The sequence below is a fragment of the Myxine glutinosa genome, chromosome 9, assembly GCF_964187855.1.
Source record: "Myxine glutinosa chromosome 9, kmMyxGlut1.1, whole genome shotgun sequence".
In the NCBI taxonomy this organism is placed as follows: Eukaryota; Metazoa; Chordata; class Myxini; order Myxiniformes; family Myxinidae; genus Myxine; species Myxine glutinosa.
The window spans coordinates 87,408,476-87,433,475 of record NC_136269.1 but is presented as its reverse complement, the minus strand read 5'-3'; positions in this window follow the sequence as shown (position 1 = coordinate 87,433,475).

Genomic DNA, 25,000 nt, shown 5'->3' with positions numbered 1-25,000 from the left:
CCTATCCACATGTTTCGGTCCAGGAAGTCAACGGCGTGACGTTGACTCGTCTCACTCCGCATGTGATGCATCGTTTGCACTTCTCCAACCATTCTCCCCTCTCCACGCTTCCTCCCTCCCCCACTCCCGCCCCCACCCACCCACCCACCCACCCACCCACCGTCCACGCATTACGGCGTCATTACTTATTAAAGTGCTGGAAATGGAATATACAATAACCCTCAATCAGAGCACTGGGGATTGTGCGCGGCGCTTTGCTCTTCGCGTCCTCATCGCGCCCAGGCCACGAAGTCTTTCATCCCACCGAATTAGGTCGGATGGGAAGATTGCGATATAGGAGGAAGTTGGGAGGAAATAATGCAGATTGATCAGTGCATCCAGTGTGTTGGTGAATAATGAAAACAATGGTATGCTCGTAGATAAACCGCGTTGGCCATCAGGGTGTCGATCGCAGCATTTGTAGCAATTACGTTTGGCTGCTGGTTGTTAACCCTTTGTTTTTGTGCATTGACAACACTGTTGAAAAAGTTTTGGAACAAACGTAGAAAAGCGCTCACAATGATGAATGGTCGGAAAAAAACAAAATGGATGAAGATTTACAGAGAAATGAAGATGACTCCTCCAATGAGATATAGTCAAGGGATGACGCAGGGTCGAGAAGGGCAGCGTTTGTCTATGTCATGAGAAGCGACTTAACGGAAAGAGCTGAAGGTGCTGGTGCTGGTGGTACCAATAAAAGGTCGAGTGCTGAACCTTGATAAATACAGTTCAGTAAAACCAATGATGGCTTTGATGGGGCGGTGTATACTTAAGGACGGGCAAATAAAATCTCCGGGTGAAGAGGTACATGTTATAAGCAGCACAAACAAGACATAATGATGAACCAGGTAATCAACAGCAATTAGACGGGCTGGTCACGTCTGGCGCCTGCAGACAACAGCAGATGGACAACGAAAATAGGATGCCGGAGAATACGTGCGGTCGAAGATGAGTGCAGGGACTGCGGAGCGATAAAGGTGAGAGGAAGAGCTAGTGGAAGAAGGCTCGAGGATCTTAATGCAAGAGAGAAAACAACAAAGAGCAATCAGAGATTGCAAACCCGCGCCAGGATGTGTTTTCAGTGTTTTTTAAGGATTTTGTGCTAAAACCAATATGGCGGCCGAACCACGTGACCGATGACGTCATCATTATTATTTTTTCTCCACCAATTTATCCCCAGATTATTCTCAAGAAATTTCATCTTGATCGGATGAACTTTTCTACATGTCGAATTATGACGTCATAATGGAGGACCTATAACATCATCGTTAACATATTTTATTCCCCATGGAGAGTTCTTTACAATGAGCCATGTCTCAGAGGAAGAACTTGTGGAAGAAGGCTTGAGGATCTCAATGCAAGAGAGAAAATAATATGAAGGAGTTAAGTTGTCGAGAGACTGCGACGCAATGCTGTATCGGTCGATGCGTTTCGGGGGTGCTGATGTCCCACCAGGTGCCGACGTGACTGCTTTGGGTCTTGCAGTGTAGATATAACCACCGGCGGACGGGCCGTGGAAGGAAGTGTTAAGTGGATGTTTGCACTTGCCAGACACCACGAGTCCGTGTCCCCAGTGCCGTTGTGAAACCCTCGCACCCACTATGGAAGAACCTCACTGCGTTGCCTCCCAGTCGCGGACCTCACCAGAGGTGAGGGTATTTCATTTGGGTCTGTTTGGACGTCTGTCTGTCTGTCCACACATAATGTGCAAATTTATGCCACAAACTCCACGTGATGGTAGCCAATATTACACATCGTCTTTTTTCAACTGAGTACCCCGATTATAAAGTATATACAATGGGATGCCCGTGCATGTATGTATGGTGCGTATGCAGCCTGTGACTGCTGGCTGCACCAAAATAGGACGGACGTGCGTGCTGCTGATGCAATGCCACCCATTATCAGCCAGCTGGTACTCATTTTGCCGACCTCGGAAGGTATGACAGGCTGAGTCAACCCACCTGGTGTTAATTCAATGACATGACAGGGGCTCAAACACAGGAACCTACGATCTCTCTCAATCTTAACCGTAAAGCCAACTCCAAGCTGAGTGCATCTATAATGTACATACAGTATTATTACAATGTGAGCACGTCAATATAGTACGTACTATTACAATGTGAGCCCGTCTCTAAAGTACGTACTATTACAATGCGAGCCCGTCTCTAAAGTATGTACTATTACAATGTGAGCCAGTCTTTAAAGTACGTTCTATTACAATGCGAGCCCGTCTCTAAAGTATGTACTATGACAATGTGAGCCAGTCTCTAAAGTACGTACTATTACAATGCGAGCCCGTCTCTAAAGTATGTACTATGACAATGTGAGCCAGTCTCTAAAGTACGTACTATTACAATGTGAGCCAGTCTCTAAAGTACGTAGCATTACAATGTGAGACCGTCTATAAAGTACGTACAATTACAATGTGATCCCATCTATAAAGTATGTACTATTACAGTGTGAGCCAGTCTCTAAAGTACGTACTATTACAATGTGAGCCCGTCTCTAAAGTATGTACTATTACAATGTGAGCCAGTCTCTAAAGTACGTTCTATTACAATGCGAGCCCGTCTCTAAAGTATGTTCTATTACAATGTGAGCCAGTCTCTAAAGTACGTACTATTACAATGCGAGCCCGTCTCTAAAGTATGTTCTATTACAATGTGAGCCAGTCTCTAAAGTACGTACTATTACAATGCGAGCCCGTCTCTAAAGTATGTAGTATTACAATGTGAGACCATATATAAAGTACGTACAATTACAATGTGATCCCATCTATAAAGTATGTACTATTACAGTGTGAGCCAGTCTCTAAAGTACGTACTATTACAATGTGAGTCCGTCTATAAAGTACATACTATTACAATGTGAGCACATACGTACTATTAGAATACAATTATATCCATGAAGTGGATACTATTAGAATACAAGTATGTCTATAAAGGATGTGCTATTAAGAATGTGAGTACCCTCTGTAAAGTACGTACTATACAAATACGCCAACGTCCGTAAAATACGTGTATCTATAAAATACACAAGTAGTTTATATAATGCATATTGTTGAAACTTGAAAGTATGCAATAAAACCGAAAAGGTCTGTTTGCCTGCAGTATAAACATAAACCTACGTCATCAATGCATCGTCCACAAACACACACACACAAACACACACACACACACACACACACACACACACACACACACACACACACATCACATCACATCACACAAAAAACATGCTGCAATCTTCGATTGCTCATTCTAGTTTGGGCCTTGAATCGGTAATTTCCTCAATGTAACATGAAGTTACCCATGGTATGTACAACATATAAGGCTCATCAGTCACCAAGTTACCCAAGGTATGAAAACAGATCGCTGCAGTCGACTGTCAAACTCATATTTTTAATACGAGTGTAATACATCATTGCATTTCATCCTGCTAACGTGATGTCATGTGGTGCCTTTAGTCTGTGATTCCCCCCACTGGGGAAATATTGTTCAAAATCCACAGCAAACTGCGCTTTTATGGAACTACAGGAGGAGGTACACAAATAAATCTTGTAGTTTTATCATTGTTTACATCCATTTCAGAAACGACGGGACAGCTATGAGAAAGGGAGGTAATTATCTGGAATGATAAGATAATAATCCCTTTATTATTGCTTTTGTTGTTGTCGAGAAGTGTCTCACATAGTTCAAGAGGATAAAAACGTACATTTTTTCAGACAAAGTGACATGTCTAACTAAAATAGCCTTTCAATTTGCGCCTTTTTCTGCATGTTCTATTTTTCGCACTTTTCGCACTCAATTGAATCGTATTCTCACTTTTTTTTTGGAACCGCATTGTGTTTTTGTTTCCCAACTTAAACATTTTTGTATTTCTATTTTTTTACCGTTATCATGAAGGAGTTTGAAAATATTATCAAGAGGCTTACAAAATATTATCGTTATCAAGAAGGAGAAGGAGCTTCAACCTGGGTTCCCTGAATTCTAGGGATTTGAATCTAGGTTCCCTGAACTAAGGATTTGACGCCATGTTCCCTAATTCCTAGGGATTTGAACCTGGATTCTCTGAATCCTAGAAATTTGAACATGAGCTCCCTGAATCCCAGGGATTTGAACCTGAGTTCTCTGAATCCTAGGGATTTTAACCTGGGTTCTCTGAATCCTAGGGATTTGAACCTGGGTTCTCTGAATCCTAGGGATATGAACCTGGGTTCACTGAATCCTAGGGATTTGAACCTGGGTTCACTGAATCCTACCGATTTGAACCTGGGTTCTCTGAATCCTAGGGATTTGAACCTGGGTTCTCTGAATCCTAGGGATTTTAACCTGGGTTCTCTGAATCCTAGGGATTTGAACCTGGGTTCTCTGAATCCTAGGGATATGAACCTGGGTTCTCTGAATCCTAGGGATTTGAACCTGGGTTCTCTGAATCCTAGGGATATGAACCTGGGTTCACTGAATCCTAGGGATATGAACCTGGGTTCACTGAATCCTACCGATTTGAACCTGGGTTCTCTGAATCCTAGGGATTTGAACCTGGGTTCTCTGAATCCTAGGGATTTGAACCTGAGCTCCCTGAATCCTCGGAATTTGAACCTGGGTTCTCTGAATCCTAGGAATTTGAACCTGAGCTCCCTGAATCCTCGGAATTTGAACCTGGGTTCTCTGAATCCTAGGGATTTGAACCTGGGTTCTCTGAATCCTAGGGATTTGAACCTGAGCTCCCTGAATCCTCGGAATTTGAACCTGGGTTCTCGGAATCCTAGGAATTTGAACCTGAGCTCCCTGAATCCTCGGAATTTGAACCTGGGTTCTCTGAATCCTAGGGATATGAACCTGGGTTCACTGAATCCTACCGATTTGAACCTGGGTTCTCTGAATCCTAGGGATTTGAACCTGGGTTCTCTGAATCCTAGGGATTTGAACCTGAGCTCCCTGAATCCTCGGAATTTGAACCTGGGTTCTCTGAATCCTAGGAATTTGAACCTGAGCTCCCTGAATCCTCGGAATTTGAACCTGGGTTCTCTGAATCCTAGGGATTTGAACCTGGGTTCTCTGAATCCTAGGGATTTGAACCTGAGCTCCCTGAATCCTCGGAATTTGAACCTGGGTTCTCTGAATCCTAGGAATTTGAACCTGAGCTCCCTGAATCCTCGGAATTTGAACCTGGGTTCTCTGAATCCTAGGGATTTGAACCTGGGTTCTCTGAATCCTAGGGATTTGAACCTGAGCTCCCTGAATCCTCGGAATTTGAACCTGGGTTCTCGGAATCCTAGGAATTTGAACCTGGGTTCCCTGAATCCTAGTGATTTGAACCTGAGTTTCATGAATGTGAGGGATTTGAACCTGTGTTCCCTGATTCCTAGGGATTTGAACCTGGGTTCTCTGAATCCTAGGGATTTGAACCTGGGTTCTCTGCATCTTGAGCTATGAGCTCATATGGGAACACTATATGCAGGACATTGTTTCATGCTCATGGAGATAGGAGATTGCACCTATCAGTCATATATTACATGCAGAGAGCTGGCAGCATGGCCCGGAGGTACGCATGTTCCCGGCTAAGCTGTCTTGCATGGGTTCGAATCCGGACACAGCTATAAACTGTCATCATCCCGATGTTTCACAGGCACGGTGATTCATCAGTGTGTGTGCTGTCTGTCGGATTGACGTTAAACAGGCGTCCGATGTGCCGGTATTAATTGGCGGACGTTGAAGATCCCACGGAAGCTTGGTATTGGCTTAATGGTTAAGGTGGCTAGCTTGAGATCTCAGTGTCCTGAGTTCCTGGGTTCGAGCCCCTGTCCATCCGTTCAATTAACACCCGTTGGGCTGGCTCAGCCTGTTAACCTTCCGAGGTCTGCAAAATGAGTACCCGCTTTCTGGGATGGATGAGCCACTTGAATATCCTGCTTCGAAGTGGCGACCTGTCCACTGTGTCCAGGATTGTGCCCAATAGCCAATAAACTGCTCTATATATGTAGATGTATCTCTATATATCTATGCATCTGAAGATGCAAAAAGGAGTGGTCATCATATATCCCACGGTGTCCGTCATATAACTTACAAATTTCTGCTCTAACTACTGCCTGGAAGGCAATGGCAAGCCACCCAGTGCAACCCTTGCCAAGAAACTCCTTCGGCAGCCCCGACACTCTGTAACAGAGAATGATACAGAATTAGATGTAGAACAAAGACCCTGGGAGACAATAGAGAGTGTATTTAGGATTTGAACTTGGGATCACAGCAGAATTATGGGCAACCTGCTCAGACGGGAACACCAGACAGGCCAACTGAAAAAGGGAAACTTTTTGATTGCAAATTGGATTTCCACAATAAAATGTAGTTCACATACCTTGAGGTCCAAATGCTGCAGGTACAGGTAGTTTCTTCCACAAATATCCTCCACTGATAAAATCAAGGGGTAAAAACAACGAAACATCAGGGCAAGAAATGGCTGTAATAGGACTTCGAGCCTCTCGGGAAGAGAACCCAAAAAAATGCAACCAATTAGTAAGTTGTCAGCTCGTTTTTTTTTTCTAGCCTCACATTTTTATTCCATAGTTCCCTCGTTATGCATTGTATAATGACCATAGAACATGGAGAATCCATGGAAAGGGAGGTCTCTTAAACCGAGATGAGCGAGCATGAAGCGACGAGCGAAGGACATTTTCGCATCTCTTTTCAGTTGCTACATCTTTAGTGCTGCTCTTTCTTATTCCCTTTATAGTGTTTTGTGTAATAGTTTATCGATTATTTACTTGGGCATCTCTCTTTAGATTGCACTCAATGGTATCAGTGTACCGGCTCCTAAAATAATTTTCTGCAAAAGTGGCATTTTCTTACGATCATTCTCTCCAGCAGTTTCCTCTCGACAGCTGCCTTCCATCAGTTTGGAAGACATCCTACTCCATTGCCATACATAAAAGCAGACCGATGCACATGCTTTCACTTATAGACTCATCAATCACCAACTTATCGAAGATCTGAAAACATATCGCTCCAGTCAACTGTCAAACTCAGTCAGTTTGAATCTGCATTTTAGGAGGGATTGGAGGGAGAGTGGGTGATTGCATTCACAGTTGCGATTAAAACAAAGAAAGATTCGTCATCAACTGGGGAACAACAATGTTTCTCTCCATTGCGCACAGTATATACTCTTACACCCAAGGGAAATTCAACATCAGCAGTGGATTTATCTTCATAGGCAAATAGCACAAGCTCAAGGTATATACAGTATAGTGATATATATATATATATATATATATATATATATATATATATATATATATATATATATATATATATATATATATATATATATATATATATATATATATATATATATATATATATTGTTGTGGATATGAGGATTGTGTTTTTTTATTGTGTTTTTTATTATTATTGCTTTATTCTGGACCCTCCTTACTCCAGTTATGTATAAAGGTCAAAGGGCGTCCCATAATTAGGTCATAAACAATCACGTCAGCCAATCATAGATTTCCCCCTTGTTGATAGTTATATCTTTATTATGTGTATTAGGGTAAGGCCTTGTCTTCCATTAAGATGACACTCCATTGCACCAAGTGAAATAAGATAGATTCCCTTCATTCTTCATTCCCATTCCCAAAAACCTCCATTTCCAACTGTGTCATTGCCAAGCCTCAATTGCCAGCTACATCCCCTCCAAGCCTCCATTGCCAACTGCACTGGGCAGTTTGCCAGGTTTGCTACAGCTGTGGGTTGCTGATTTCGCCCCAAAGCCGCCATTAAGCATGTGCTCAGCTCGGGGAAGAAGGGCGTGCCCGCCCATCGTCATCAAGGGCGGAGCCAGAGGGCCGTGCCGACCAATCAGGGCCGAGGCGAGCTGACCGATGGGCGTGTCCTGAAGGCCGGCGGCTTGATCGCCTGAGACGCTATAAAAGCGCGCGCGCAAGAAGCAAGGATGTTGTTGTTGAGTTAAGTGGTTGGACCAGACGAGTCAGACGAGTCCTGGAGAAAGCACGTGACGTCCACGCAGCAGCAGCAGCAGCCACAGCAGCAACAGCGGCAGCTTCAGCAGCAGCAGCAGCAGCCACAGCAGCAACACAGCAGCAACACAGCAGCTTGTGGCCTTGACGGCAGTTTTGAGCGGGGCCGCGAAGGAACGGCGGCTGCCAAATGCGCCGATCGTGCTGCAGTATCCGTGGACCTTCCTCTCCCTCCAGCCATCCACCTCCTGCCAGACCTATCATCATTCCCCGCGTGAGTCTGTCCTTGTTTGTTCTGTCCCTGGGTTAATTAAGACTGTAGGTAAGCTAGCGTTGCACTGTGTCTCTAATATCTTCTGTAAATTATTTTCTTATCTTTCCTTCTTCCTTGGTTACTTTTGGTTGTAAATAGTAAATAAATTATATTCATATTCCCTACTTCTGTCTTCTTCTCCTTCACATCCGTGTCGCTTTTGTCTTTTCCATATTGAATATCTGTGGCGCGATCCGGCCAACGTTCGGGAATCGGGTTAGTCGGGGTAACTGTTCGGCCGTGGTGCCATCCGCTCGGCAAACCAACATCCTTATCCGCGGTCAGTAACAAATGGTGTCAAGAGTGGGATTCGAACCTGGGACAAAATTTATTTAGCCCAAATTTTGGGGACACCAATTGTACTATTGGCGGTAACAATTGGTGTCGGGAGCGGGGTCGGACCTGAAGCGCGCTTAACGCGCTCAAAATTACAAGCTGCTGAAATTTGTTTTAAAGAAAAACCCGAATTTTGAAATCGCGCCATGGCTAGTCAAGGCGATCGGATGCCGGTGGGGGAACTAGAGGAGGGGTTAGGGGTAACCCAGGATCAGAGGGAAGAAATGGATGAGGGCAATGAGGAGGTGGTTGAGGAGGTTTCAGGCACGCAAAATGGCGCTCTCACGCACGTGGTTGAAGGGACACAAAATGGCGGCTCGCACGTGGTTGAGGGGGCCACGGCCGCGGAACCAATGGGCGTGGTCCAAATGCAAGCCTTCATGGCCCAATTCATGGTGGAAATGCAGAAAGAAAACGACAGTATGGAACAAATAAAGGCCTTTATAGTTAAGTCGGGTGAAGAAATGGAAGACAGAAGGAGGGCTGACAGTGAGCAATTAAGAGAGGGGTTGAACAGTAAATTTGAGGGGTTAGACAATAATTTTAAGGGGTTAGACAAGAAATTTGAGGGGTTAGACAATAAATTTGAGGGGTTAGACAAGAAATTTGAGGGGTTAGACAATGGGATAGAAGGGGTGAAATTGGGTTAACAGGGGTGGAAAATAGAATGGCTGCCCAGGAGAATCAGATAGAAGGGGTGAAAAATGGGTTAAGGGGGTTAGAAAACACAATGGACGACAAATTGCGGGAAGTAGGGGAGCAATCCGCCCGGGAAATCAAACGGATGGGGAACCAGATAGAGGAGGTGAAAATCGGGTTAGAAGGTAAACTGGATGCTCAGAAGGATGAATTGGGACAGATGAGGGCGGCATCTACAAAAGAGATGGAGGAGATGAAGGAGGAAATACGACGAGGTGTAAGCGAGGAGGTCTCGGGGGTACGCGAGGAGGTAAAGCGAGGTGAGAAGCGTATGGAGAAAGAGGTGAGGAATAATACAGCTAGGTTACAAGGGGGCATAGAGGACCTGACGCAGGAGGTGGAACAGCTGACGGTGGGACAGACGGAGTTAGTGGAGCAGGTACAAAGGAACACTGCGGTACTCGGGGGGTTAAAAGCGACACAAAAATACATCAAGGACGACTTGATAGCGACGAAGAGGCAATGTCAGATGGTACGTAAGGGACTGACAACGAGGTTGGACGAGGTGACAGAAGTAATGGAGACAAAGGACCGGGAGATGAGGACGCACATAGAAACGGTTAAGGTAGCCTTAGAGGACGAAATTGAGGAGACGCACCGGGAAATAAAAGAGGTGAAGCAAAAGTTAAAGGAGGTGGAAGAGGGGGTGAGTGAAATTAAGAAGAGACGGACGGAAACTAAGAGAGAAATACAGGAGGAGGTGATGGAATATGTGCAAGGTCGGTGCTCAAATCGTGATGATGTGCTCGCTAACCAAATAAAGAGTTTGCAGGTGGCGAAGGAGGTGCGGAGACGAGGTGCCAAGGTGAGTGGCGATATACGTGGAAATGTATATGATGTGAGGGGAGCTTCAGTCGGCTTGGGGGTTGATTTGGATCCGGGTGTTCGTGAGAGGCCGTTGGTGAAGTGTGCGACAGGTACAGTGTGCGAAGGAGGAGGTGTGCGAGAATGTCCGACTCTGGGGTGTGTGAGGAAAAAGTGCGCGCCGAGGAGTGAGTGTGCTGTCGAGAATGAGTTGGTCGTAGCACGTGTGCGAGGGGGAACATGGAAGCGCGGTGTGGTGAGTGTTACAGAGGATGTAACGGAAGCATGCACGCCTGTGGTGAGTGTTACGGAGGGTGTAACGGGAGAGTGTGCGTGAGAAAGGTGTGTAACGGACGGGTGCATGAGTACAGAGTACGCTGTCAAAAGTAAGGGTGAGTGTGCGACCGAGTGTCGTCGTAAAAGTAGTGAGAGTGACACGGAGCGTGAGTTGGTTGTGGCAGGTGAGAGAGGATGTACACCTGGAATGGAAGGATGCACACCTGGAATGGTAGAGCGTGTGTGGGAATGCACACTGGAATTGGTAGTGAGGCACGTGGTTGGGTGTGCAAGTGAGAGCACACCTGTGGTTGTCACAGAGGAGGTGACCGAGAAGGGGGCGCGAAGAGGTGTGTTTGTGAGGTGTGCGAACGACGAGTGTGTGCAAAGGTGTGCGGTGGTCAGGTGTGTGACCAAGTCTGTAAGCGGGATGAGTGTACCTGGGTGTGTCAGGGAAGGTGCAATGACAAAGAGCATGGAGACGGCTGGATGTGTGAGCAAGGAACGGACTGCGGGGTGTAAGCATGCGAATGGAGCATCGACGCTAACCGGGTTAGCGGTTAGAACGACGTTTAGCCGAAGCGGGCCCTCGGTGCGTGCCGGGTTTCGCGTGCCGCGAGGACCAGCGGGGATCCGAACCATGGCGGTTTCGAAAGAACCGCCGTACGCGATCCACGCTGGGCCTCGCTTTGAACGGCCGCGTCCGTGCTCCACTAGGCGGAGCGGGCAGCCCGATAGGAAGGGTCGTCATGGCGACCCCTTTTTGTTGAGGCGTTCCGGCAGGTCGAGATCGGGCCATTGGACGGCTCTGTGCCGAGATGGTGCGTGGGATCTCGGCCCGAGTAAACCTCTTTCCCTTCACCGAGTGCCGGACGTATCCAGCCGCCGGCACCAAACAACCCGCATTCATTGCTCGGCTTTACGAAGCCGAGCTTTAGAAGTGAATTGGTGCACCGAGAGGCACTAGTGAGAAAACTGATGACGAGAATAGTGGTTTGGACCCGAAATTGCAAAGCAAAATTTGATGATTGGCAGATGATTGGCAGATTTTTGATTTGTTGGATTTGGACGAGCAAAATTGGTAGTGGGAGATGTCCGATGTGGTGGGATGGCAACTCTGCCATCTCTCACAGCGGGGGCAAAGGAGCACTAGTCTTATGGGTCTATGGCAGTGAAAACTAGCCCGGGAGGGTTAGGATATAATGATAGGGATCTAGAGAAGATGACAATAGGTAACGTTAAGATTAGTTAGTGACAATGATACCTGTAGTGGGGACGCAGGTAGATTAGTGTGGATGATAATGACGTGGTATGTGCTTAGTTTAAAGGGAAGACGGGGAGCACTAAGTTAGCAGGGCAACAGGTAGATTAGATGATGCCGTGTGAGTGTTGGAGGTGTATTCAGAAGTGTATTGTGAAAAGTGTGTGGTTAAAAGGTGTGATTGCACAGGTGTGCAACTGAACAGGTGTATGGAGCAGTGTATGAGTGAGTGATAGTGATGTGAGTTGTGCTGACCAAATGGTCCAGGAAGGAAGGAGGGTGCAGGTGGCACCAGGTGGATTGCACAGGTGTGCAACAACAGGTGTATGGAGAATGGTCGTGTGAAATACATGGAGTGTGGAATACATGGTAGTGTGGAATATATGGAGTATTGGAATGGATGGTCGTGGAGTGAGTATGGGGGAAACTGTGGAGTGGAGTGGATGGTGCGAAGGTGTGAATGGGGGAAGGATGGACCCCCATCACGAATACCCAGGGAGGGTAGTGTAAGTGTTAGGTAGAGGGTATAGGTAAATTGTGGTTGGATATTGGCATCTGTGGTGCGGGTGAAAGAATGGTATTTGGATGGGTGCATTAGTGTTGTGGAAATGGCTGGGCGTGTAGCCTGTTAGTGTGTGTAGTTGGTTTGGGCACTCCGCCACTGTGAGGATGTCGGCCAGGTGAGGCCGCAGGTGGGCTCTGGGAGCCGGTAGAGTTGTTGTTGATGGGGCCCGAGGATCCGGAGGACGGACCCGGGTAGCCCAGTGCCAGAGGGCACCGAGGGGTGACAGAGCCAGGAGGGGCCTTCCCCAATTAGATAGGTTAGGGTGAGGAGCTAGGTAAGCTCGGGTGGCAACTGCAGTGGTGGAGGTGTGCAGGTGGGTAGACCTGCTGGGAGAGCTACACACCCCAATCCTGAAATTGTGCAAGGGCACAGGGAGATGAATCGGGGGAGTGAGACCCCAAATTGAGAAGCACCACGGTTTGGTCAATGGGAATTGGTTTTTAGAACCCATAGTGTAAGTTGGCCAATGGATTGGCAGGGAAAGACACCGGGTAGTGTAAAGTGTATTAAAGTCATTTAGAAAGTAGTTAGGATTGAAGTCTCCTCGCACCATCTACATCCACTCACGTGAGATGACGTACCTCCACACCATGCCAGGTGGTTATTATTATTTTTATTGTGCAAATGTTTGGAATGTGAGACGCATCATGACGTGGGTGTGACATTGTGCTGATGTTCCATCTCTGCCTCCTTATGAGGATTGATGATGAATTGGGTGATGGCAAATTTTGCAGTAGAGGGAGTGAAGACGAATTTGAAATATGGGGAAGACGTGACAGTAGTGACGAATTTGTAAAGGTGTAGGTTTTTGTAAATATGGGGTAAGGGCAAGGGTAGAGTAGGTGACAAAGGGGGGTGACGTATGGTAGGGACGAGCTTTTCTCACTTCGCTCTCCGTACGCACTTCGCCTTGCATTGCCCTGTTTGATGTGTACCCTTGTGACCTTACCCCTCGCTCATCTGTCTTCCCCCCCCCTTTGTCTCCCACATGAGGAACTGTGCACCACTGGGCGCTGAGGGGAGCGTGCGTGAGTCCGCCATTGTGCGCCCGGAACTCCCAGAACCAGCTGTCTGCATCGATGCACCACATTATGGACCACATGTCTGTGGCCGAGCACCACTTATGGACCCCATGGGTTGGGGCATGGCCCCTCTGCTGGAACCGGCCATGAAGGCCCGAAATCTTGCTGGCGGACCTTGGCCACAGGGCACCGATGCCCCACAGGTGAACCACACTAGTCGGCCCTGTGGGCCATAAATAAAGAAAATAAAAACGGACACGTTAGGTGCATTTTATTAATCCAAATAGGCCGCCAGCAAAGAAGATGACAACAACCGGAAAATAGTAATAGCCAGCAGAGGGAGCCGAAGAGCAAGAGACCACCTGCAGGGTTAGGGGTTGTTGGTTTATTTTTATTGATGACCAGTGATGACTGTGCACCGATTGGTGCTTGAGGGTGTGATGGTGCGTTTTTGGGTGCTTTCATGGTGCATCGATGCACAGCAGACTGTCTCTCCCCCCCAAAAGAACAATCACAGGTCCTGGGTTGCGTTTTGTAAATAAAGTAGAGCCATTGTAAATAATGCGCCCCCACCGTAAATGTATAGTTTGAAGACCATTCCGCAATTCGGTTAGCTGTGGGCGTGAGTCTGTTAGGCAGGGTGCAATGGAGCAGCGGGACATATTTATTTATGTTTTAAAACTGTCGCACTCAGGGTCAGGTTAAAAGTAGAGGGAACTACAACTACGTGTCACACTAAGTTAAAGTTCATAGGCCCGGGGCGTGCCTAAGAGGAGGAGGGCGCAGTGTTGTGGATATGAGGATTGTGTTTTTTTATTGTGTTTTTTATTATTATTGCTTTATTCTGGACCCTCCTTACTCCAGTTATGTATAAAGGTCAAAGGGCGTCCCATAATTAGGTCATAAACAATCACGTCAGCCAATCATAGATTTCCCCCTTGTTGATAGTTATATCTTTATTATGTGTATTAGGGTAAGGCCTTGTCTTCCATTAAGATGACACTCCATTGCACCAAGTGAAATAAGATAGATTCCCTTCATTCTTCATTCCCATTCCCAAAAACCTCCATTTCCAACTGCGTCATTGCCAAGCCTCAATTGCCAGCTACATCCCCTCCAAGCCTCCATTGCCAACTGCACTGGGCAGTTTGCCAGGTTTGCTACAGCTGTGGGTTGCTGATTTCGCCCCAAAGCCGCCAATAAGCATGTGCTCAGCTCGGGGAAGAAGGGCGTGCCCGCCCATCGTCATCAAGGGCGGAGCCAGAGGGCCGTGCCGACCAATCAGGGCCGAGGCGAGCTGACCGATGGGCGTGTCCTGAAGGCCGGCGGCTTGATCGCCTGAGGCGCTATAAAAGCGCGCGCGCAAGAAGCAAGGATGTTGTTGTTGAGTTAAGTGGTTGGACCAGACGAGTCAGACGAGTCCTGGAGAAAGCACGCGACGTCCACGCAGCAGCAGCCACAGCAGCAACAGCGGCAGCTTCAGCAGCAGCAGCAGCGGCCACAGCAGCAACACAGCAGCTTGTGGCCTTGACGGCAGTTTTGAGCGGGGCCGCGAAGGAACGGCGGCTGCCAAACGCGCCGATCGTGCTGCAGTATCCGTGGACCTTCCTCTCCCTCCAGCCATCCACCTCCTGCCAGTCCTATCATCATTCCCCGCGTGAGTCTGTCCTTGTTTGTTCTGTCCCTGGGTTAATTAAGACTGTAGGTAAGCTAGCGTTGCACTGTGTCTCTAATATCTTCTGTAAATTATTTTCTTATCTTTCCTTCTTCCTTGGTTACTTTTGGTTGTAAATAGTAAATAAATTATATTCGTATTCCCTACTTCTGTCTTCTTCTCCTTCACATCCGTGTCGCTTTTGTCTTTTCCATATTGAATATCTGTGGCGCGATCCGGCCAACGTTCGGGAATCGGGTTAGTCGGGGTAACTGTTCGGCCGCGGTGCCATCTGCTCGGCAAACCAACATCCTTATCCGCGGTCAGTAACAATATATATATATATATATATATATATATATATATATATATATATATATATATATATATATATATATATATATATATATATTGTTGCGGAGATGAGGACTGTATTTTTTTTTTGATTATGTGTATTGTGGTAAATTGGTGTGAATTATTATTATTGTTGTTGTTATTCTGTGCCTCCTGCCTCCGGAGCTGTGTAAAGATCAAAAGGGCGTCCCATAGTCCACAAGCATACACGTCAGCCAATCATAGAATATCCATGTTCGATAGTTATATCTTATTCTGTGTTTTAGGATAAGGCTGTGTCTCCCATTAATTGAAATACTCCATTGCACCAGTGAAAGAGAATAGACCCCCTTTCCTTCCCATCCCCAAAAATCTCCCTTTCCCTCCCCTCCAAAAACCTCCATTGACCTCATATTACATCCCCTCTCGTCATTGCCGAGCCTCGATTGCTCATATTACCTCCCCTCCAATAACCACCATTGACCTCATATTACCTCCCCTCCAATAACCACCATTGACCTCATATTACCTCCCCTCCAATAACCGCCATTGACCATGGGCTTTGAGTCGGAGAAGAAAGGCGTGTCTCCACCTCGTCAGAGGGGAGGAGGGGCGCGGCCGCCCGTCGTCATCCAGGGCGGAGCCCGAGGGTCGCGCGACCAACCAGGGCCGAGGTGGGCACCCCCGATGGGCGTGTCCAAAGCGCCGGGGGCGTAATCGCTGGAGGCGCTATAAAAGGCGCAAAACGGAAGTGGTCAAGGAGAGAAGGGTTGTTCAGAGAGAAGAGTTGGTTGCGGAAGTTGGTTGCAAAAGGAGTCGGTGGTCAGTTGGTTGCGGTGAGGAGTCGGTGGTGAGGAGTGAGAGAAACACGACAGAGTTGAGGGTTTGGACCAGACAAGTCCGGGGAACGCAGCGGACGGCGGCCGCAGCAGCCAGACCACCCAACCGCCAAAGGGGGCCTGAACGGCGGTTTGGAGCAGGGCCGAAGAGGAACGGCGGCTGCTGAACGCGCCGGTTGTGCTGCATGACCCCCCTTGGACCTCCCTCCCCCTCCAGCCATCCACATCCTGCCATTTCAGCAATTCCCCGCGTGAGTCAGCGTTTTGTTTGTTCTGTCCCTGGGTATTTAATTAAGTCTGTAGGTAAGCTAAATTTGCACTGTGTCACCTGCGTCTTGTGCTTGTAAATAAACGTAATTGTTTCTTTTTGCTTGTGTGTAAATAGTAGGAATAAATGTAGTAGTATTTCAAACCTTTTTTGTCTTCCTTTTTCCTCTTGCATTGCGTCGTTTCTGTCTTTTCCCTCATTGAGCAGCTAGGGTGCGATACGGCCAAAGTCTGGGTGAATCGGGTGAGTTTTGTTAGGTCGCGGTTTTACACCACCGCTCGGTCTATAACATCTTAACCGCGATCTGTAACAATATATATATATATATATATACAGACTTGGCATTTAATATGGAATATTTTTTTTGTGGGGGTGAACTTACTTTTCAAGATGTCTTAGAACCAAAAGTTCATTGGAATTATGTTGAAATTATTCTAGATTTTGTTAATGTGGCCTTTAAAAGAAACAAAAACCACATTTGACATTTCGAAACAAATAAATTGATCCTTGAAAGTGATGTAAACTGATATTGAACTCAATTCATGGACAGTACTGTGTTAAACTTCTGTACGTTTTCCAGAAGTATCTCTTTATTTTGCACATTAGCCCAATTTTTTTTTAACAAAAACAAAAGTTAAATTACGACTGGGATTACGGACAGTAAAATTACAGTTCAGTACTTTGTGTAACCCCTACGAGCATTCAGGAGAGCACGTACACGTTGAAGCATGCTGTTCACGAGATTTGCTGAGGTTTGGACAGGAATCGCTTGCCATGCAGTGACAATAGCCTGCTGCAATTCACGCACAGAGACAGACTGCTGGTCCAAGTGGTCGATTTGACGCGTTAATCCTGCCCACAAGTTCTCTGTCGGATTCATATCCGGGGACATGGCAGGCCACTCCATATGCTCTACACCACGGTCAGCAAGAAAGTGTTGGATCATGCGAGCACGATGAGGCCGTGCATTGTCATCTTGGACGACAAAGTTTCCTCGAAAGGCTGCACAAGCAAATGGAAGCAATGTTTCTTCCAGAATGGCCCTGTACTTGAACTGGTTCAGGTGTCCATTCAGAACAACCAGGTCAGTTTTGCCCCTTGCATGAAAAGCAGCCCAAACGGTCACCCCACCACCTCCAGCTTGGACTCTTGGCACTATACAATCTTTGTTGTAGGCTTCATGCACTTGTCTGCACAATCGAACGTGGCCATCTGGACGATAGACCAGAACTCTCGACTCATCACTGAAGATCACGTGATTCCAGTGTCCTGGCTGCCATTGACGGTGCTCTCAGGCCCACTGCAATCGGCGATGCCGGTGTTGTCTGGTCAGGCGTGTCTTTCTCAGGGGATGCCTGGCACGATAGCCTGGTTGAACCAGTCGTTGGTTGACTAGCCTTCTGGATACAGGCACATTTGTCAGTTGCTGCCACTCAGCTCTAAGCCGATTAGCTGACTTGGTACGGCCATTGCGGACTAACCGGTGCAGCTGGCGATCATCCCTCCTTGTGGTTCTGCGGGGACGTCCTGGCCTCGGTATTGGAGTAGGGACACCCCTCTGAGCATTTCGTTTCAGGATCTTTGAGACCTGTCCTTGAGTGATGCCATACTGCCGAGCAATAGCACGCTCTTTCATGCCGTAATTTCGTAAAGCCACCACTCCATGACAAACAGCATTGTCGAGTTGATGGACCATCTCCAGAGGAAGCGGCAATAACTTTTGGAGATGTGCAGCAGTTGTTTTCCACTAATACAGAACGCAACAACCCTTGTGTACCCGACTGTGAAGCCAATCCTCAAATGCACCTGTCCGTACATTTTGCCACGCCACCTGTGATATAAACCTGTTGTTGACTTCTTGCTGCGACAGACAATCAGTGACATGGTTCTTTTAACAAATAAATCACCAAAGTGTAAAAGAAACTCACCAGATTGATATACTGAGTTACGAAAGTAAACCCAAGTCAAGAAAAAAATAATATTCCATATTAAATGCCAAGTCTGTATATACTGTATATTGTTGCGGTTTTGAGTTTTGGTAACAGTCAGTATAATAAAGGTTAAATTTCCCCCTGATAGTTAGTCACCCAAACAACATGTAGCCTCGCGATAGTGCAGTTATCTCTTAGTATTTGTGAGAATATTCCTTTTCCTGTGCTAGTTCTGCGTTGAGTAGAGTAAGGAGAATATGTCCTTCTACTACTTCCATTACCAGCCCTGGTGTTGGGCTAGCGGCTAGGGTGTGTTCGGGAATAGTTATATGACTCAGGAGGATACAAAATAACTATACAGGGCTTTTACAAAGCAAAGCTTTATTAGCTAATAATTCACTTGTTTCAATATAATAAAGAACTACAATACTATAACGAATTTAGTAATTCAAGTCGTTGGTTCTTCTTCGTTCGCCGGTGCTCTCCTGTTTTCTGTTTCCCATTGCGTGCTCGTTCGTTCCGTCGGGCAGGGGTTCTCGTGGCAAGTTCTGCTGACTCAAAGTTTGCTCTTGTTTATATGGGCAAATTGGAGTTAATCCTCCGTGCGCTAAATGTTTATCCTCTGTGCGCTGAATGTTAATCCTCCGTGCGCTGAAGCTCCTTGGTCATCCACAACCGCCTCCCTGCTGGGGAGTTTCTTCACCCTCTTTGCATCCCGATGTCCAAAAACAAATAGTGCGGGCTTGGGAATGTGTGTTAGCCCGGGGTCATAATAAAAGGTGGACAAAAGGACTCCCAGCTTCGACAGAGCGAGATACATTCCTGACATTCTTACGACCACCTGCTAGTACCTGCTTCCAACCAATGAGTTATACTGAGTTACACTTCCACAATTCCCTCATCTTTTTGTTTTTGTTTATATTAACCATTAATCTAAACATCAATATAAGTAAACAATCAATCACTACAAGTAAGCATCAATACAAGTATAAGTAAACAATCAATCACTACAAGTAAACATCAATACAAGTATTCAAACCATAACTTTGGAAATCCAATTCCCTTAGGCATACACCGTCCTCCTGCAAGAATCACAAAACATTTCGTTGGTCATTGACTCCTTCCATATTGTTCAATCTATTGCATTTGCATCACAAGTATCTTTTCAAAACAACACTTCACCATCACCAAGATACAACAATTTCACTTCACCATTTTCACGTTTTAAAGGCATCTGAAACATCTGGCAAAAAACGTTTGCCTCCAAACAAATGTTGATTCTTTGTTTGAAAGGAAGGGCTGATCACTTGTGTTTGAATCCAGGTATGAAACATTTTCTGTCTTCATAACACCTGCACTACTTCGTGTAGGATTTCGCTGTTGTGGTAACAGTGCGGAGTCATAGACTGACCCTGCTCTCCATGTAGCATTCTTGCCACTTTTGCTGTAAACCATAGTAATTCCTGAACAAGGCCTTCGCCCAGTTGTAGTCGACTTGCCTCCTCCCTCATTATGAGTGGGCAGCAAGTATTGGTGTGACGTTGATTGGCCAGCAAGATGTGGAACAGGGATGCCAGATGCATCCACAATGATGTTGGGACCATGGTGTTCAGGTCATCCATGGTCCATACCATGAGCAACCAGCAGAATCGTGCACAGCTGTTGTGACAAGGGCACAGCCGTTTGTTTGCAGCTCCATGCTGGTTCTCCGGAAGTTGGTGAAGTAATAACATATGTCCCCGCATTTCGTAGGGGTCGCAGGTAAAATGTTGTTGTCCTGCAACTTCTGATGTGATGAATGTTCCAAGCCTTCGAACAAGAGTAAGTGATCGCCTTTCTTTCATATGTTGCAGTGTGATCCAGGCAAATGGTCACATAAATTTATTTGGTGAAGGTAAACATCCATCTCCAAGTTACACAGGAGAATGTCTTCATCATTCTTTGAAAATGGAGGGTGTATGCCACAATTAACTTCATTTTAGACACAAATTTTCTTTCTCGAACTTCTTCCCAATTCCGTTAGCACCCCCTTCAAATGTGATCTCGTCTTATCCTTATTCTCAGTCACATCTGAATCTGCTTTCCACATACACTGAATCAGATAGGGTACATCTTACCATGAAATCAGCATAATCATGTATATCTTCCGACAGTTTCACATTCAACAATTTGTTGTTTTTTTTCCTTAAAACATTCAAAAGTTATATTCATTTATATGCGTCACACAAATAATATTCAATCAGGTATGTATTTCACTACTAAACTAAGAATAGCATCCACAATTGCTTTCAGGTTAATATAGTTCAAAAATTAACTCATGCAGGTATTTTAGCACTCCTCAAAGAAAATAAATTGTATATGATTACAATCACAAACAGGAATATCTAATTCCCAACAAATTTGCAAACCAACAAATTAAGCATAATGTATTATTATCATGATTTCTCCCTTCTTTTTTTTTTTTTTTTTTTTTTTTACTAACAGTGTGTTACTCGTGGTGATATGAGTTCACTGATCTTGTAATTGACACAACTCATAACATTGTCGTTATGTCATTATCTTAATTCTATTGTATTCATTTGCAACATCACTTGGTTTAATCTTTTAATCTCAGTATTTATGTCGCCATAAAAGTCTTCCTCTTGTGGTTCCACATTTCTTTCCTCTGGTGTTACTTCATGCATTATCATAGTGTTGTTGGTCACCTTATTCAAACACACCGTCACTAAGGCTTTCAAGCAAGCCACCACTAAAACAATTGCCAATATAACTACTAATCCAACAAACAAATATTGGGGTATCTTAGCTGCCACTCCTCCAAATGTGTTTCCCATCCATGCAAAGGCACCCCCTTTTATATAATTGTGGTATCTTGCTCCCTCTTGTCTGATTGTATCGGCTATGTCATAAATTTCTTCTGAATTATCAGGTATGTACGTACAACAATCTGTACCAATGACTGCACATGTACCTCCTTTTTCCGCTAACAGCATATCTAACGCCATACGATTTTGTAATGCCATCGTTCTTGTTGCTGCCAGTTCTCTCGTAAGTTTTTCCAATCCACTAGCTGTTTTATTTGTCAATGTTTCTATAGCCAATGCCATGTGCCTAAGTTCTCGCCCTGCCTTCCAGATTCCATAAAATGGAAATATTACCATTCCAACCCATTCCCCCATGCTAATAGTTCTTTTCTGCCTAGAGTGCAGGATATGCGTTGGTGACTTTGTTAACAAGCGCATGTGTGGAAGCACAAACCCAAGAAAACATGATCCTGACCATGTCAGTGGGAGATACGCATACGCCTTGTGTCCACATATAAAATATGTATTATTATAGGTCCATGTAGTATCTGACATCCAAGTTCCTTCCCAATACAAAGATATCATCTTTAAGCTAGTGTCCTTTACTGGGACAAGCAATCTCATATAGCCCAACTCGTAACTATAATGGTGGCAGGTGGAGTTTCCCATCAACTTATTATTCTCTGTGGTTTGATGTCGGATGAAACATAGGAGCCCTTTCATTTGTTGTTGAATAGTTACATAAGGGGGCATAACTTCATTGTCATATTTAGGCCTATAACTGTCTGCAAATTCCTCACATTGATATCCCCCTTTTTCCCAACTAGCATCCCCTAGCATCATCGACATTGGTAAATCAGGTCGTATTGTTGCTACCAACCTCTTTGGGAAGCGACTACATAATTCATCCCAACCAAAAGGAACTGCCTCCAATGGTACTCCGTTCTCACTAGAATGCGGCATTTGTGTGCATATCCAACAATTACTTTCATTTGCTATATCAGCCCTTGTGTGGGCTAAATGTAAAAAAGTATTAATCCCGTGTAATCCATCGGGTTCTAAAGGTGTGTCCCTTTCTTCCATCAAACTTCTCTTTTGCTTATGTCGTCCCGCATAATCATATATCTGTATGTCGGCCACCAATGTTGCGTTTTGTTCTCTTATTACCCCGAAACAATGCATGCAACACAGAGTCCCCACTACTAGAGAACTCATTCCTAGGATGAATATCACCATTTTCAAGGAGTATCCGAAGTAGAAGTCTCTGTTTTCCCCTGATTTGTCGGCTTGTCTTGATAAGGTCTTTCCCTTTGTCCCACCTGTAGCCATCTGTAAAACATGTGAGCTACCCCTTGTATATGTTCATACCTATAACATAATTATATGTCCATGACATTCAACATTATATACCAAACTTCCTAACCTTTGTAAGCTTCCTAACAGGTAAATAAAGAAAATCCCTTAATATGTAACATAAATCAGATTATTTGTCTTACCCTGATCCCCCTATCTCCCGGGGTTGAATTAAATCCCCTGATCATGAGTGTAGGTGTGATACATTATCACTCATGCTGTATTAATATCAGTAGGTAATTGTATGTCATGTAGGCAAATAAATGTCACTATCCCAAGTAGGAATACATGTTGAAAATGCAATGTTTATCAATGCAAGGGGTGTTAAAATGTAATTCAAATGACTGTAAATCACGACTATCATTTATCTGCCACTGAATGTTCTGCTGGGCTGCTAGGTGCAGCCTCATTTTCTGTGGGACCATCCTCCCTTGCCCCATGTGCTCGTTTGCAATGAAAGGCATGAATCCACCTTTCTACTTTGGGTCCATTTTTTTTGTTTCATTCTTATCAATCTCCTATGGTTTATCAGTTCGTTCCAAAATACCGCAACCAAAGGTTTTAACCAAAGGTTTCTACCAAACTATTTCCAAAGTGAACTCAAAATGCCAGTGAAACAATGATTCGAAGAATTAACTTCAAGGGGTCAATAAATTTATTCTATAACCAGATCTAATTTTTCCATCCAATAGTTTGCCTTGCCACATGTCATATTATTACACTTTAATAAACCTTCGAAAAATGTTTCCCATCTCAACAAATTTCCTTTTTTTACAAATAGCCATGTGTACATTACGTATTTAACTACAATTTCCTCTCAGTTTGTTTGGCCTAACTGGCCGCAAAAATGGCTGCCAACATGCAGTACCGTTTTTTATCTACCAAGCGAGTGCTCGTCCACACAAGACCTCTACCAAAATTTTGTTTGTAAAAACAAATCTGGGATTTCTGATTACATGGATGCACCCTCTCAGGACATTTTCAGGCTGCTGTTAACACTCCACTACGATAAATGAATTCGTTTACCCTGTGTAAATTGTGTATTCTGGGACGTCAGTGTAAGACCTCTCCCAAATTTGACTAATTTTGTACTCCCACATTTTTTATGAAGCTCATATCCATAAATGCCTGTTATTCTCATATAAATTCTATCAAAATGGAATCCCAAGATTGCTCATAACTCAGCAAATCAAATCTTTATTCTCCATCTCCCTTGACAAAAGTGATAATTTTCATAATCAAATTATATTTCTATTTTTTTTTTTTTTTTTTTAATTTTACGAATTCTCTCGATATGCGAACCCATCCCCATGGAACTATCTATTTTCAGACAAGGCACACTGTCGGTGTCAACAATCTTGTAAGATTGATACACAAAAACAAAAACACTAACATTGACACACAAAATACCCACACACACATGCATTATGCGTATTTGTTTGCGTTGGAACCCTTATTTACAGATCAGGATGGGTGTCAACTTTATTTCAATTTCACAAAATTTGTCCTTCAATTTTATAAACGCTAATACACAAATGGACAAAAAAGTTTATTCTTAGAAAACCCCTATGATGTCACATTGAAATTACCCTTTCAGTTCCCACAATAATTTATCCAAATTTGACTACACACCCATTTGCATGTCAGTCGACCACTGACCTATCAATCATGCGGAACAATAGTCCGAAATTCCCACCTGATCATCATGTGACTCTTGTCACTTGGTTTGCCAAAAAATTGCAAAGCAATTGTTCCAAACTTTGTAAATTTAAAATTTTGTGCCAAACATAAAAGATCCAATTTCGGCATTTGATCAATTAATTATCAATTTGCTTACAAGCAAAAGAAAAATGAATAATTCTTGCTCCGAAAAAACTTTTCAGACACAAGAATCATCGACAGTTATTCATGTTTGTCCAGTAATCTAATTTGTTGAGGCCAATCGTCATTTGGGATTTGCCGCAATGAAGGCCTAATCGTTGTCTGAGGTATCGGTAAGCACTGGTACCCTTGATCTTGGTTTACCCTATGAACTTGTCTTCCTGTTGGTATACGGACAGCTTCTTTTCCAATGTCCCATCTGTCCACACTTGAAACACCGGTTTCTGTCGTTGCCTGGTCTGTGCACCTGTGCACTTGTATTGCTGGGCTGCATCTCTACATCCCTGAGTTGCCACTGCAATCTCTCGTTATCTCCTGAAACACGAAAAAATTCTCTGTACCGTCCTTTTTGGGGAGACAAATGGGAATCAGATGGGACAACTGTCACTTTCATACCTAATTTCGAGGGCAGTTGTGCCACTATATCCTGTATCCTTTTTATTTTAAGTTCTAGATCCGTTATCCGTTCTTGCTGTTCCCGTTGTCTGGATTCACCATCCCAAAGATGGAATGCAAGCCAGTCTACTGTTAGATTCTGTCTCTTCCTGGCTTTCAATCTTTGTCCCAATCTTTCCAATCGACTTCGCTCAAATGTACCATCTTTTGGAAACTCCTCAGCATGTCCCTTTGTCCACAAATACCAATTCTCG